This window comes from Staurois parvus, unplaced genomic scaffold (genome assembly GCF_062004578.1).
Source record: "Staurois parvus isolate SC_StPar_1 unplaced genomic scaffold, SC_StPar_1.0 ptg000155l, whole genome shotgun sequence".
Classification (NCBI taxonomy): domain Eukaryota; kingdom Metazoa; phylum Chordata; class Amphibia; order Anura; family Ranidae; genus Staurois; species Staurois parvus.
The window spans coordinates 13217516-13234268 of record NW_028317951.1 but is presented as its reverse complement, the minus strand read 5'-3'; the positions used below and the strand labels follow the sequence as shown (position 1 = coordinate 13234268).

At 36.5% G+C, this 16753-nt stretch overlaps 1 long non-coding RNA gene across 1 annotated transcript; it reads right to left on the bottom strand.

Moving 5' to 3' along the window:
• Positions 1-3348: 3348 nt before the first annotated feature.
• On the bottom strand, positions 3349-4254 carry LOC149463288 (uncharacterized). The gene is made up of 2 exons (XR_016312488.1): positions 4172-4254; positions 3349-4033 (listed from the first exon to the last, which is right to left on the bottom strand). It is a non-coding gene; the product is annotated as an uncharacterized LOC149463288 (long non-coding RNA).
• Positions 4255-16753: the final 12499 nt, after the last annotated feature.

Here is a 16753-nt window from a genome sequence, read left to right as displayed (position 1 = left end):
GTAGCACAATTGTTGTTTAAAAAATATATATATCCTGCCTTCTTCAGCACAATTTTTTCACTAGACTCTGTGTGGCTTCTCAGTTCTTCAAAGACACTTTAGAGGGAAAATGATGTTACTGTATATTCCTCTTCCAAGCTATCCACTTGTACTATCAGATTTCTCTCCTTCACATTCACTTTAATAATTGAGATTTTTTTTCACATGTAGCCCTCTGATATATTCTCTAAAACAAGTCAGACTACTAATAGAGAAGTCATAGAGTTCTTCCACATCCAAAAATTAAGATCTGAATAAAGAGAAGATTACTATGAAAAATTGTATTACCAATGAAGAATGATCAGAAATGACCCATACAGAATTTTCAATCTTATGAATTAATGGTATAATATTAGAAGAGTCAATTGCTAAGTCTGTCCTACACAAAGTCCATATTGCCATGTTGCTATTAAGCCAAGTTCTTGCAGTAACTTGGGTTGCTGAAGGTCCTAGGTGTCTGATCATATTCTAACGTCCATGGTAATTTTTACTATGATACACACCACATTTGATCCTTTCAAGCAGCTAAAAACTACTTTCCATCCGCCCTCCTGCAATGTACTTCGGATGGGCAGCAGCTACAGAACCAGCGACGTACCCGTATGTTGTTTGTGCCAACACAGCGGGGCGCACAGGGAGAGCGCATGCGCTACCTTTCACCCCACATCTGCTGTGTCCTCTGGACACAGCTGAATAAAGATCCTAGTGAATGGGACCCTGTAGTCATGTGATCGCATAGCATATCACAATGACAACAAAGCTGTTATGAATCACTCTGATTAATAACAGCTCTGCTTCTCTTCCTGGTGAGCTGTGATTGGCCCACAGCTCTCCTATGATACATGAGGCCAATCACAGTACCCTGTACCATGTGACCTGCTGGGGCAAATCAGAGATCACTGTATTTTGAGCTGTCATGATCTTAACCCATTCATGACAGTTCAAAGCAAACATTGCATTACAATTGGGAAAGCATCTGATCACACAGATCTTGGTGTCATCAGATGCTTTAAGGGCAGAGGAGAGATCTAGAGTCTAATAAAGTCTAATAGACCCTAGATTTCTCAGAAAAGAGTACCTGTCACTGCCTATTGCTATCGCAGGGGATATTTAAATTCCCTGTGATAACAATAAAAGTGATAAAAAGAATGAAAAAAGCAAAATAAATAAAAAATAAAAAAAAATCACCCCCACTCCCATAACCGTGCTTGCACGCAGAGGCAATCGCAAGTGGCAGTCCCTTGTTGGTATGTAAACAGAGATGTAATCATGCATGTGAGGCATCACCACAAACGTCAGATCAAGGGCAGTAATTCTAGCATTAGACCTCCTGTGCAAATCTAAAGAGGTGACCTGTAAAGGCTTTAAAGCGTCCCCTATGGATATTAAAAATTTACATAGTTTGTTTCCATTGCACGGACGTGCACAATTTTAAAGCATGCCATGTTTGGTATCCATTTACTGAGCATAACATTATATTTTATATTTTTATCAAACACTTGGGCAGTATATATTGTGTTTTTGTGCATTAAAGTTCTAAGAAATTTATTTTTTCCAAAAAATTGCAATTGACAAATACTCTGTGACATAAAACAATTCAACACCCACTGTTTTATTCTCTAGGGCCTCTGCTTTAAAACATATATACTGTTTGGGGGTTCAAAGTAATTTTCTAGCAAAACAAAATGTGTTTTTCATGTAAACAAAAAGTGTCAAAAAAGTGGTTAGAAAAGTGAGTGAAGTGTGGCATAAGCGTGTAATGTTGGCCCTGGATAGTAGAAGCACCACCCTCCAAATGACCCTTTTTGGAAAGCAGACACTCCAAGATATTTGCTAAGAGGCATGGTTAGTATTTTTCAGATCTCTTTTGTTGCCACAAGTTTTTGGAAAATGAAGAATGAAAACGAAAACTAAAAAGTATTTTTTTCTTTTCTTTTTTTCATTTTCAAAACCCTGTGACAAAAATGATATCTGCAAAATATTCACCATGCCTCTTATCAATTCCTTGGTTTGTCTACTTTCCAAAAAGGGGTCTTTTTTTGGGGGGGGGTGTTTGTACTATCCGGGCATTTCTGGGCCTCCAAAACTGTGATAGGTATTGAGGAAATGACATGAGGAAATATGCCCTTTGAAAGCCTGGACGTGGTCATTGGATTTTCGGGGGCTATATGTAGTTAGGCTGCCAAAAAGTCTCTCACATGTGGTATCCCCATACTCGGGAGAAGTAGCAGAATGTGTTTTCGGGTGTTATTCCACATATACCCATGGCATGTGTGAGCAATATATCATTTAAGTGACAACATTGTGTAAAAAGTAAAAAAAATAAAAATAACTAAATGCAATCTGCCATAGACACAACATGCCTCTCAGCAAATTACTTGGGATGTCTACCTTCCAAAAAGGAGTCATTTTGGGGGGGGGGGGGAGTACTGCCCTTGCATATTAGCACCTCAAGAAATTTGATAGGCAGTCAGAAAGCAAAAGCTGCGTAACTTGTGATATATATACCATAGTTTGTAGACGCTATAACGTTCACACAAACCAATTAATATACATGTATTCGGAGTTTTTTTTACCAAAGAGATGGCAGAATACATTTTGGATTAAATTTATGACTAACTTTGAGTTTACTGGATATTTTTTTTATAAACGAAAGTAGAAAATATAGGGGTTAATTTTTCAAAATTTTCAGTCTTTTTTCATTTATATCCCAAAAAATAAAAATCCCAGTGGCGATCAAATATCACCAAAAGGAAGCTTTATTTGTGTGAAAAGAGGACATACATTTTGTATGGGTACAACGTTGCATGGCTGCGCAATTACCAGATCAACTAGCACAGTCCTGAATAGCAAAAAACGTCCTGGTCATTAAGATGGGTAAATCTTCCAGAGGGCAAGTGGTTAATGTAAGCTAGGACCTTGATAATGGCAGAGGGATTTTATTAAGAAAAATGCCCTCCATTCAATTATTAAAATATGCATAATTACCCAAAGGTAAGTGAACACATGTAAAAGGATATATGAGCCATTTAAAAGGGAGATACCAATACGTCTACTATTTTACAATTAGAAATCTTTGATCTTGCATTTAACATGTTCTGATTGTTACCTATAGGGCAGTATAGACAAACATATTAAAAACACACTTCAATAATATTTAGGTGCCTACTTAAAGGGAACTATACTGGTTTTAGGTGATTTTTTTTAAAGCTTATAAACTTTTAAAAAGATTGTTTCACCTCTTTGTTTTACTATCTATTTAACATATTTATTTTACAAAAAAATATTTAAGAAGAGGGTCATCTGTAATGTGATATCAGAGCTTTATTTTATAAAGACGAGAATATATAGCAGAAGCTGTTTCCTTTCAAATTATCACTCTCCATTTGAAACACAGTAGAGAGCTGAACAGAGTAGTCCCCTTTGACATTTTAATCTCTGTGTGAGTAATCTGAGTTTAAACTCTGTAAAAAAAAATACTTTTTTTTAAAACATGAATGCATAGAGCTCCAAAATAAAAAATAAAAAAAATAAATACCTATATGCAACATTTCATACTTATCTGACTAAAAACAACATATTGTTAGTACATAAAATAATGAAACAAAATGCTTATACAAACCCTATACAATTATTTTAGGCATATGGTATCCAGGAAATATCAATAAAGTTTGGGTGCTCTGAGCAAGACATTTTTATGGCCAGATGTAATGGTGACTGTTCCAACAATTTGTTTAGTAAGGTTTTCTTATGAATCTTTTTTCATGACCTTTATTTGATATATTGGGCTTTGGAAAGGGGAATGGTATGCTTGTTTTGTTGTTTTCTGCGCAATCTTTTCTTTTGTTGAGTAAACTTTGCAAAGTTTGATTTTTTTATAAGATAATAAAAGAATGTACACTTGCATAATTCTTTCCTTATTTAATCCACAGGAATGATAAGAAAAGTCATTAGTAAATGCTCTTATGTCTGGTAATTGCCAACACTCACCAATCTGGAATACATAAAACATAAAACAATATTAATCAGTCATATGTAGCACCCAAATAAACTACTCAGCAGGTGCATTCACCAAACACTTGGTGACAATGTTGATTCTCTTTTAAATGGTGACATGCAGTACTTAACTTACCATATGTGGAAAGCAAAGAAAGCAAGCGGAGAGGATGTAGAAAGCAATGAATTCAATTTGCTTTAGTAAGTCCTCTGCTGAAAAAGAAAGGCGAGAAAGTGTTATTGAATAAAGCCTTTGTCTGCTCAAGTCCAAGGTCTGGTGGGATTTCAGTTTGATTACATTTACTTTAGAATTACTCCACTGTTTTATTTTGTTTTGTTCAGTCAATTTGTGTCTGACTGTCAAGGGCAAGCTGCAATTTTCTTGTCACACGTAAAACAAAACAAAAAAGTAAAAGAAATCATAGAATCAAGTCAGGTAAGATCAACTAAAACAACAGCACAAATCACTAGAGGCTACATGTGGGCATAAGGAGATTTTCTTACGGATGGCATAAACTTTCATGGTTCTTTAAGTACAGACATTTGTCTATATTGAATCGCGTCCTTTGTGATGTAGTGGAAATATTGTATCCTGCAGCTATCCACAGCAGACATTAGTAAAAGGCTCCATTACAGCCTATCTATGCAGAGATGGCGGCTTTAGTTTGTCACATCGTAAAATGCCATGAAAATGAAACAACGCATCAGAGATACTCCATGAATAACTCTTACAACCTGGTTATTCCAGGACAGCTTTAAATGAACAGGTTAATTAAGCCCTTCAGTGATTAAGCACATATGCACATAATGCACATAATTCCTTCTGTAACACGCTATTGATTTGATTAAACAATTAAATTTAAATGAAAACAATAGCATTTTTAATATATATGTGTATGCAGTATATACAGTATATCTTTCACTTTGCAACCACCTTTTATAGACACAAGCCTACAACACCTTAATGTAAATCCAGGCCTGCAGACTCTACTTCCTAGTTAGTATTACTATGCAATGAATGTGCTTCAATGTTTATCTCTCCTACTGCATACCTATGCATTAGGTCAAGTCTGACTTAATTAATTACATACAGTTGCAAGAAAAAGTATGTGAACCCCTTGGGATTACGTGGAGTTTTGCATGAATTGGGCATAAAATGTGCTCTGAACGTCATCTAAGTCACAACAATAGAAGAACACACTCTGCTGAACATAATACTACACAAACATTAGATGTTGCCATGGTTTAATTGCACATAACATGTAAACATTCACAGTGCAGGGAGGAAAATGTATGTGAACCTTTCGACTTAATAACCGGTTGACCCTCCTTTGGCAGCAATAACCTCAACCAAACGTTTCCTGTAGTTGCAAATCAGACCTGCACAACGATCTGGAGTCATTTTGGACCACTCCTCTTCACAAAACTGTTTCAGTGTAGCAATATTCTTGGGATGTCTGGTGTGAATCGCTCTCTTAAGGTAATGCCACAGCATTTCAATCGGGTTGAGGTCAGGACTCTGACTGGGCCACTCCAGAAGGCGTATTCTGTGCTGTTGCAGCCATTGTTTTGTTGAATTACTTGTATGCTTTGGGTCATTGTCCTGTTGCATCACCCATCCTCTGCGAAGCTTCAGTTGGCGGACAGATGGTCGTACGTTTTCCTGCAAAATGTCTTGATAAACTCTGGAATTCATTTTCCCATCAATGACAACAATCTGTCCAGGCCCTGAGGCAGCAAAGCAGCCCCAAACCATGATGCTCCCTCCGCCATGTTTTACAGTGGGGATGAGGTTTTGATGTTGGTGTGCTGTGCCTTTTTTTCTCCACACATAGTGTTGTGTGTTCTTCCCAAACAACTCAATCTTGGTTTTATCTGTCCACAGTATATTTTGCCAGTAGTGCTGTGGAACATCCAGGTGCTCTTTTGCAAACTTCAAACGTGCTGCAATATTCTTTTTGGACAGCAATGGCTTCCTCCGTGGTGTCCTCCCATGTACTCCATTCTTGTTTAATGTTTTCCTTATTGTAGATGTGTCAACAAAAATGTTAGCATGTGCCAGAGATTTCTGTAGGTCTTTAGCTGACACTCTGGGATTCTTCTTTACCTCATGCAGCATTCTGCGCTCTGCTCTTGCAGTCATTTTTACAGGACGACCACGCCTAGGGAGAGTAGCAACAGTGCTAAACTTTCTCCATTTGTAGACAGTCTATCTTACCGTGGACACATGAACATCAAGGCTTTTGGAGATACTTTTTTAACCCTTTCCAGCTTCATGCAAGTCAACAATTCTTGATCGTAGGTCTTCTGAGAGCTCTTTTCTGCGAGGCATGGTTCACATCAGACAGAGCTTCTTGAAACCAGTAAACCCAAAACAGGTGTGTGTTTTTTAAGGGCAGGACAGCTGTCAGCAACACATCCAATATTATCACACTGATTGGAGTCAAGGTTGGCTCACTCCTGGCTCCAATTGGGTCTGGGAGAAGTCATTAGGCTAGGGCCTCACATACTTTTTCCTCCCTGCACTGTGAATGTTTACATGTTATGTGCAATTAAACTATGGCAACATCTAATGTTTTTGTAGTATTATGTTCAGCAGACTGTGTTCTTCTATTGTTGTGACATAGATGACGTTCAGAGCACATTTTATACCCAATTCATGCAAAACTCCACGTAATCCCAAGGGGTTCACATACTTTTTCTTGCAACTGTATATACATTGGGTATGCTACACATGCCCCAAAAAATTCATCTAAATTATTTGAATGCGTGTGGGACATCCAGCCCTTCTACCTCCCCCAAAGCTGTACAATGACATTTACTAGCAATGCCCAAGACTTTTTACATGGGAGCAGATCTCTCTGCTGCTGTGCAAACTGATATTTAGAAAAGCACGTGCAGTGCCAAGAAGAGATACAATTAAGCAGTTTTATTATTGCTTCATTTTAACATAACCTTCATCATCAACAACATCTTGTTCAATAATAGCAGATCAAAGGAATCAATTTTGATCTGCATGTGAAGTTAGCTAAATGAACATTGCAAGTTTAAAAAGAAATTTAAATAGTGTTCCTACTTAAAGCCTTACATTTACCCTTGGTTCACATCTGTGTGGGTTTGCAGGCCACCTTTGTATGGGCACGGCAGCCTATTCATTTGAACGGGCTGGCATGCTTGCATTTCCCGCTGAAAAAAGGTTCATGCACCATTTTGGAAACACAGCATCTGGGAAATTGCATGGTGTTTTCTGCACTTTCAAGCACGCTGCAGTTTGAGATGCATGGGGGTGCCATTAAGAATGATTGTCAGCCCAACACGTCTCTACAGAGCAGTGGGCTGACAATGTGAGTGTGAGCCTTAGGGGGTCTATTTGTTAAAAAATTGCTATGCAATATCTCAATATTTGTGCAAGTATATCAAACAGTTTCCTTGTTTCCTTTTGCTGGGCAACATTCCCTAGCATTCGGTTATAAGAGAAAAATAACTACAAGAACATAATATCTCCTAGATTGTAAACTCCAAGGAGCAGGGCCCTCGAACCCCTCGTGTATCGCATTGTATTGTTACTGTACTGTCTCCCACTATAATGTACAGCGCTGAGCAAACTATTGGCGCTATATAAATACTGTATAATAATAATAATAATATTCACCAACAGAGAAAGTAACCTAGCATTACAGGCTAAAAATATTTAACCAGCAGGGAAAATAATGAGGGAGACTTTTGCATTATATACACTCCATGGAGAATCTTGTGTGAACAACCAAATGGACCTCTAGTTGCAGTGTGAAGCAAAACATTTAGCAGTGGAATTATTACCACCACTAAATGTGACGGTTTCCTGATAGTTGATTGCCACATGCAATCTGCTTTAGTTCATTGAGCCCAGCGTCAGTTAGTGTTAGTGTATTTTAGGAAGGATGAAAATAAAAGTAAAATGGATACTATTGTTTCTGGGCCTACAATGGGTGTAAACAACAAATAAAATTACTGTGGTCGTAAGGAGCAGGAAAATTTATTTGGGTTGTTCTTTGGCAGTAGGTTATTATGATGATAGCAGGAAATATACAGCTAAATTTAAAAAAGATTTTTTATTTTACTATTTTGTTCCTGTCTTCCTTTGATAATACAAGAATTTGGAGACATCATTCTCATTTATCTCCAAATGAAAGCCCAAATCGTCCTGAAAAAAATATATAATTCATAATATATACAGTTTTACTAGCACATGTCAAAGGTGCAAAACTGTGCTCAGGCATTTGTTTGTTTTAACTCTTGTCATTAAAGGCATCCACCACAAAATCTTCTTTGCTAGAACAATTTTTACATACTGACCTACCTGTATCCTTTCAATTAGTGACTTAAGATAGAAGCTGTCTGTGACCAATAAACTACTGTACACTGTAGGCTTTCTATATAATCATATGTTCACTGGTTCTTCCTTTGTGATCACAATCACTAAGTCTAAAAAGACCCCTTTCCTCACATCCACAGTATACATTACCTTTAAAATCAAATCATCATTAAGGATCTGAATAAACTGTCTCAATTTTCTTCTCCATCCCTGTCCAAAATATCAGTAGGTCATTGATATACCTAAACCATATCAATACCCAGTATAGGGATTCAGTAAGACCTTCCTTCTCAAATATTAATGCTACAAGTTCCCCAAATACATGTTTTCATAAGCTGGAACACATTTAGTGCCCATACTCATGCATATGGAGAAAAAAAGTGGCTATAGAGAATAACAAATATCTTGTTTGGTGTTCTACTTCAATAGCAGACTAGAGAAAGCCAAATCAATAACCAGTAATATTTTGTTTTGTGGGAAGAAACCAAAGAACTTGTAAGATATCTTAAACAATACTGAACAGGCTCTATGCAGATATGCCCTAGGGGGACAGAAGTCCCCCAAGAGCCACAAAGCAAAAGTGCTAGTCACTTAACCGCTATACTCCCTGAACACCAACCTAATCCTTATCTGGTTGAGAAGAGTTATAGGTGGAACTGGCTGCAGTATTTTTAAAAGATGTCAAATTACATATAACTTTAGCTACAACCCTCTTTTAGCTATATATGTCCAAGAAGAACTCAAATAACTAGCAGTACCTAAATCCATAATGTAAACCCAATATAATTTTACAAAAGCAATAACCTTTTTTATACAGCTTGAAGTTCATAGGTTAGTAGATCTTTAAATGTGTGTTCCAGATTCCTGCTTGTTTTATTATTTCACTTTCATTATTGGCATACCCTTTTAATTTTTCCATATTTCTTTCTCTATGTGATTTAATTTTTTAGTACTCATATAGTTATAGAGATGTTATTACACACTCCAATTATCCCACATTGTTAATCATTGTGCCCTGCACATTTCTTTAGCCATTCTTTCACTCTCTGCTGCATCCATTGCACACCTCACACAAGATTACTCATGTCTGGAAAGTAGGAACTGTCATAATATTTGGCATGAAAGAACACACTTTGGCCAACTTCTCACAAGGAGTTGGATTCTCTATTATATAACACTACTGACATGGAAGAAAAAAAAAAGAAATGAGAATACTGATTATAAAATCACTATACTCAACAAAATACAATTACAGAACTTTACAGGGCAATGTACAAGAGGTAAGGCTGTGTTTGACTGCTGTAAAGAGTAACTAAAATGTTGGTGCAGAAAAAGCAGCTTGGGTGTACATGATGAGTAAAAATGGGCACATGTGCCTCAGGTATAATTCTTTATAGTTCAGAGATTGGCAACAAAAATGGTGAAAGGTCTGAGGGATAAAACATATAAGGAGAGCTGTCAGAAACTTAATATGTACAGTGGAGAAAAGAAGGGAAAGGGGAGACATGATTGAAAACCTAAAATACCTTAAGGGTAAATAAAGTTCAGGTGGGCATTATTTTCAAAATGAAGATCAAGAACACAAGGCATCACCTCAAATTAGCAGAGGAAAGTTCAAATCTAATTTTCAAAAGTATTTTTTATGAGTATCTAATGCTTGGAATAGACTTCCAGCAGAGGCAGTGAGTCAGTCAAGAGTAAGTAGATTCAAACATGCTTGGAACAAATATAGATCTACAATCAGACAAAAAAGTTGAAAAAAATAAAAATAATGGGGCAGACTCGATGGAACATTTGTTTTTTTTTCTCTCATCAATCTTAAATGTTTCTATACCAGTTTAGGTTTTAACTGCTTTCTAGAGATCCATGAGAAAGATTTAGCCCCATGTCCTGTGCTGCTGAAAACATTTTACCAAACAGTTAGTGGGAAGAAATCTCCAACATACCACAGACAGAAATAAACTTTTTTTTAATAGAGTAGGAAAAAGTTAGAACCTCTGTTTGATTTGTATTGCTCTCCAAGTCCCTGTTACAGATTTTCCCTCACTTCTTGTTTGGTTAAACCATTGTTAGCAGGAAAGAAGGAAATATATCATTTCTGTAATGAAACCCTGGATACATATAAAAACCAGACAGGGTTTCTAATCCTAATCTAAAACTAGAGAAAATATATTTGGGTCTTGATGCAAACTTTGACCTTTAAAACGAATCAAACAGCTTAATACAAAACAAAATACAAATGTTAACTTTTTTAAAGGACAAAATATTTGCAGTCCAGTGTTGCCTTCAAACTTGTGTTCCATACATCCCTTTATAATTGCATAACCACAAGGATGAAACTTTGTTTACAACTAGAGCTCTACAGTCTCTTCTAAAGCATTACTGATCACAGGATTGTCAAAGATCACTCTTAGGCCTCATGCACACAGGGCGTTTGCTTTGCTTCTCTAAACATCAGAACTCCTGGCAGGAGAAAAGCTGTTAAAAAAAAGTATGTAAAGCCTCAAACTGCACACGCTTTGGCCATTATTAATTTATTCTGGTCATTGAAATACATTAACACGCACACATGCCCAAAACATGTTTTTTTTTCTGCCTGTAAATTTTTTTGTCATCATGCACTTGTGTTTTTACTTGAATGATATAGGTACAGACAACACATTCTGTAGTAAAATGGAAAAATTATTTATCAAATGAAGCAAGTAGAGAAAGAGTGAAATAGCCATTGTGACTATTATAATTTTCATTCAGTTGCATTTTTGCCAATTTATTCAGGACTATAAAAGGTATAAACTGTTGTTTCATATCTCTTTTTTTACGATATGTGTGCAAACTTAAAAATAAACATTTTGTTCTTGACGCTATGTTGTGAAAGCATGTTCTTGACGTTTGTCAAACTGATGCTTTCTAAATAAAGAATTAAAAAAAAACCATTCAATGCATGAGAAAGGATTTCCAGAGTACTATGGGTTTTTTAAAGAGTAAGCACAGCAGAACAACAGATGTTGCTTTCAGTGTAGCTCTTTTTGTGTTATTAAAATATGTAGTGAGCCTTTGTGGTAAAAGCTTAGTGAATTATGTAAATAGCATTGTATTGAAAAGATACAATGTTGAAGTGGATCTAGAGTCACAAGTGAAAATCATTCTAACCTACTTCTATTAACCTGAATAGTCTTGCAATTTGAAAACGTGGTTTTTGAAGAATCGTATGCACTTACTTTTTGGAATTATGTTACGCATATTCCCTATGCTCTGTGAATATGCACTGCTGTGTCACACATTTCACAGAGCCTGCCTTCTGAACTACAGATTTGCTGAGATGAGTTTCAAGAGGCGGAATCATTAAAATAAACAAACCACATCATTACAGCTTGCAGGCAGCAAAGTACCATGGTATATGTAGTCCTTAAATCTAAGTAAACAAAAGTAATGGGCAGAGCAGAAGATGGCAGGGAATCCAGGATGCTCCTGAAAGCATTCGCCAATTGATAGGCAACAATCACAACTTTAAGCTTCAGCCCCCGGTACATACTTATATGTCACAGGGTTGAAGTGGTTAGCTGCAGGCATCATCCCACTATCTCTAATTAGCCACTAGATTGCTTTTATGGGTGGCTGAAGGGGGTTCCCTCTCCTTCTGCATTCCATTGCCTTCCCAGGCTCTGAATGCCCGCAATCATCTCTATGGAATAAGAAGCCGGCAGCAACAAGTATTTTGTCACTTCCAGTTTCACCAGGATGTAAACAAGCCATTACTGGCATGTGAAAGCATCTGATCAAAACGATCTTGGTTTGATCAGATGCTTTGATCGGCAGTGGAGAGATATGGGGTCTAATAGACCCCAGATCTCTCTATAAAGATAACCAGTCTCTGATTAAAACTATCACAAGGGATGTAAGAGAGAGTGTACAAATAAAAAAATGAAATTAAATTGTGTGCAAAGGCAAAAGCATACAGAGGTCCAGGGGTGTATTTACCACAAGGCAAAACAAGGCACTTGCCTAGGGTGGCATTTTTCAGGGGGGCAGCACCTCACCCAAGAAGAAGGGATGGAAGAAGGGACACGCAAGCCATGGGAACCAGGGGGGATCTGAGAGAGGCTGCGTGTTGCTTGATTGTGTATATAGAGCCTGACAATTCGTTCCCAGGGATGTCCGGAGCTGTGAAGATGAGTGTCTTTCTCTCTATTGCCTGGGGGGTTAGTGGAAGGCTCTCCCAGGTGGCGGGCAGGGGTGTTGTTGGTCAATGTCAGGCTCTCTCCACGGGAGAAGGAAGAGGGGGTGGTGTTGGTTCGTGTCCAGGGGGGGCAGACGCTCTTTGTGTTGCCTAGGGCAGCACAAAACCTAAATACACCATTGCATAGGTCTCTCATGCACATGAATAGTATTCACACCACACATGAGAGGTATCACAGCAAAGGTTATAGCAAGAGCAATCATTCTAGCACCAGACCTCCTGTGTAACTTTAAACTGGTACTCGTAAAGGCTTTTAAAGTGTTGCTTATGAAGATTTTGTTAGCACCGTAGTTTGTCCCTATACCATGAGCATGTACAATTTTAAAACGTGACATGTTAAATATCTATTTACTTGCCATAACACTATCTTTTATATTTTACAAAACAATTGGGTATTATACTGTGTTTTTGTGCATTAAAAATAAATGTATTTTTATCAAATAAATTGGGTTTACAAATACAGTGTGATATAACAAAAATTGCAACATTTTATTCTTTATGGCCTCTGCTTAAAAAATATATAATCTTTGGAGTTTTTAAGTAATTTGTCATAAAAAAAAAATGCAGATTTTTACATGTAGGAGAGAAGTGTCAGAAATGGCCTGGTGCTAAAGTGATTAAAGGAGATTTTTCAAGGAAGCTTATTTTGGATTGTCAAAATAAATAAATAAATAATAATTAAAAAAATATATATATATATATATATATAGATATATAGATATAGATATAGATATAGTTTGTGTTGTGATTACAATGTTTACTTCATAAAATGAAAAGGGTATGCTGTGAATATAGATTTCCTTTAACTGTGAATAAACACTAAAGCTCCACCTGTTGGCTCTAAAAGCGAATGCTAAAAATTAGTATACAGTATTTCATATTTAGATTACATACAGGTATACAGTATGTAAAGAGAAAAAGAGAAACAAAGGGTAAAAAACACTATATGTTCTGTTATGTTAGACAAGTTTACTGATAGCGCACAGGGTCTTTTCTAAATTCCCTTATATGTTTAGAAATATGAATGTGCAAGTTTAATACATGCATCTGACCTGACTTTAGAAGCATTTGCACGTGTACTGGAGTCACAAATCAAACACAATACTGCTAATTCCTTGACAAAATAAGCTGTAGGAAAAATGTACATGATGTTCCTGTCTGGAAGACGTCTCTCTCTGATTACAATAGTATATCTAGGCCCTATCTTAATGGTATGTTTCATTACCAAACACTAGGGGGTCTCAAAGCTTTTCACATCAAGCAACACCTTTCCCCCCTCCTAAACACAGTATGGATACTTTTTTAGAACAGTTGCATATTTTCATTAAAAAATGAATTACAGTTTTACTTCAGGCAAAATTGAAGCTTTTGCTATTCCTCTTTCAAATGGAAAAAATACTAAATGTTTATGATTTCTGAATAATTTTAATCAGAAGCAAGTGCTGATTAACACCAGCAATCCAGGTAACTTGTACAGGGAATTGCATGTGTTGGGAATCCAGGCCCAGGGGCAGACTGACAACTCATGGGGCCCCCGGGCAACAGGGAATCATAGAGCCCTGTCCTTGCCCAAACTCAAAAAAGCCTATGAAAAAGGTACCAGGGGCATCTCATGGGGCCCCCTACTGACCCCGGGCCCTCGGGCACTGCCCGAGTTTCCAAATGGTCAGTCCGCCCCTGTCCAGGCCTGTGACAAAACTATGATATGAGCTCTCAAAGTGATGGTATACCAACATTCAGGTTTCCAGCCATGTATATTTACGGCATATGGGGCTGGGAACCACAGTAATAAGGGATGTAACAATAGAATTGAAACCACAAAAAGCATTTAATTGTATTAAATATATAAAGCTAATTTTATTTACAGTGAGCATGTCTGTTAGTGAGCTATACCTCTACATTTTAATTTTTAAAACGATAATATCCTAGTTTACAGGATACGTACATGTTACTTGAACAACAGTTGTAGTCACTGTTTACTCCATAAAGCTTAAATGTTTCCACCTGAGAATTTTGTGAATATTCATCTTCTGCTGTAATGTCCAGGGTTGGCTCTAGTGCAAGACAAGGAAATTTGACTGACAAGGGTGAAGGTGTGTGTAAATTGCTGCAATGGTCTTAAGAAATGACTGTTTATGATCTGGAGGTGAAGTTTTAGAGTCAAAGAGAAGCCCAAGACATACATAAGAAGACTCAATCAGACCAGGACCTTAACCTCAAAGGCCGTTTGTTTTTCTGGATAAGTGGGGCACGTACTCTATGGTCACCCACCTTAAACTATACTTAAATTTAAAGTATTTTTTCCATTTTGGATAGAATATGTTATAGTTAAAATCTTGTCAGATTTCTTTGTCATCTGGGACTAATTGTGGAGATTCTCTCTTAGACTTTTGTCATCAGACACATCATCCTAATAGGAAGACAATTCAAAAGTTTGAACTTTATTTCAGCTCCCCAACAGTGGTTGCCAGGATAAAAAGAGAGGGCGAATCTTCCCAACAGAGACACAGATGACAATAAAAACATAACAGGCTTTCTTATCTTTCCATACTCAAAAACAAATTTATATATATATATATATATATATATATATATATATATATATATATATATATATATAGGTTACAGTAACATAAATGCAATGAAAAGAGCATGTTTTATATATAGTAGAAGAAGAAGAGTAGATGATTTTGTCCAAATATAGGTGTAATTTGGCTAACTATACTGTCTGGCTGGGAAAGTTGTCAAAGAAACACAAATTATTGCTATAATGATATAATGATTTATATTAATACTACATTCACTCAAAATTAAATCAGTGCAATTATTGGAAACAAAAGATTGCAATAGTAGCGGACAAATATTGCCATAACAGATGTTAGCTACATAAATTAATTTATTGAAATGAGAGGGCTGTGTGCTAGTAGCAGACCTAAAATTATGTTCCCCTGGCATTAAATACTATGAAGGTTGAGTGAGAATGGGGTAACCACCCTAAAAGAAAATGTGGAAAAATAAATGTAATAGACATTATTACTGAATATTGCAAACAAGCCATAAAATGTATGAACAGGAGTTTAGTTGCTTTTACTATGTACTAACTAGCTTCTTATCAAAGTTACGGTATGTATATTTAAAAACAGGAAGTGTGTGTATGTCTGTGTGTGTGTTTTACCACTAGTTCAGTTACACATTGCAAAAAATTTATATTTGTATGAAGATGGATGTGCTCATTTTATTACTTAATCCTCAGAGACTAGAATAATTTTTTCTGTGTTCCTTGTTTAGTAAATTTTGCAAATTAATCATACAACTGAAGTACAATCAATCAAGGTCAACGGAGATTGTCACATTTTCTCAGATTAATTTGTTTTTTGAATCTTTATTTTCCACAAATATTTGGTTCATTTTAGTGCAAATTTCTTTTTATTGGTGTTTAATATGAGTGACGTGTACAATGGATTAGTTCCCCTAAATTTGCTTGTCATTACCTAAGAAATAAATGCTCTTTTTAAGTCACCAAAGCCACATTTTTAACTCTTCTGCTGATTCAGGAGCCATTCAGTTGTGGCACTTGAAGATTTTACAAACCCCTTTAGCAGCAACAGTGTTAATGCATCTGACCCCTCTCAGGGAAGATTTTTGAAGCCCTGGAATATGTTTGTGCTGGATGGATGACTGATATACAGACATTGGTTACATATGGCTCTGGTCCAGCTAGGAAAGTATTGACTTTGTCCTGTGATGTGGTTGCACTAGAGAACCATTCTTATAATCACAAATCTTGAGACACTCAAGCCCCAAAAATCCATCTGGACAAGTTGGAAATTAATATAAAAACATAGCAGAGTAAAAAAAAATTCCTAAAAGAGCTAAATCAGCAACCAGGATTTTAGGAGCAATTTCCTGCTCTTTGCAAAGTGTCTGACTAATGCTTAAACCCTCCTCCACATTTCATTGAGTTGTAGGGATCTGAAAACATTTTATAGTTCAAAACCCTTTAATTTATGTATTTTTATGGCTATATTATCTTGTGACAAGCAATGCTATTGACACCTAAGAACTTAAAGAGAAAACATTTAAGGTGGTGTAAAGGAAATTATGCACACAGCTGCCATTATAAATTC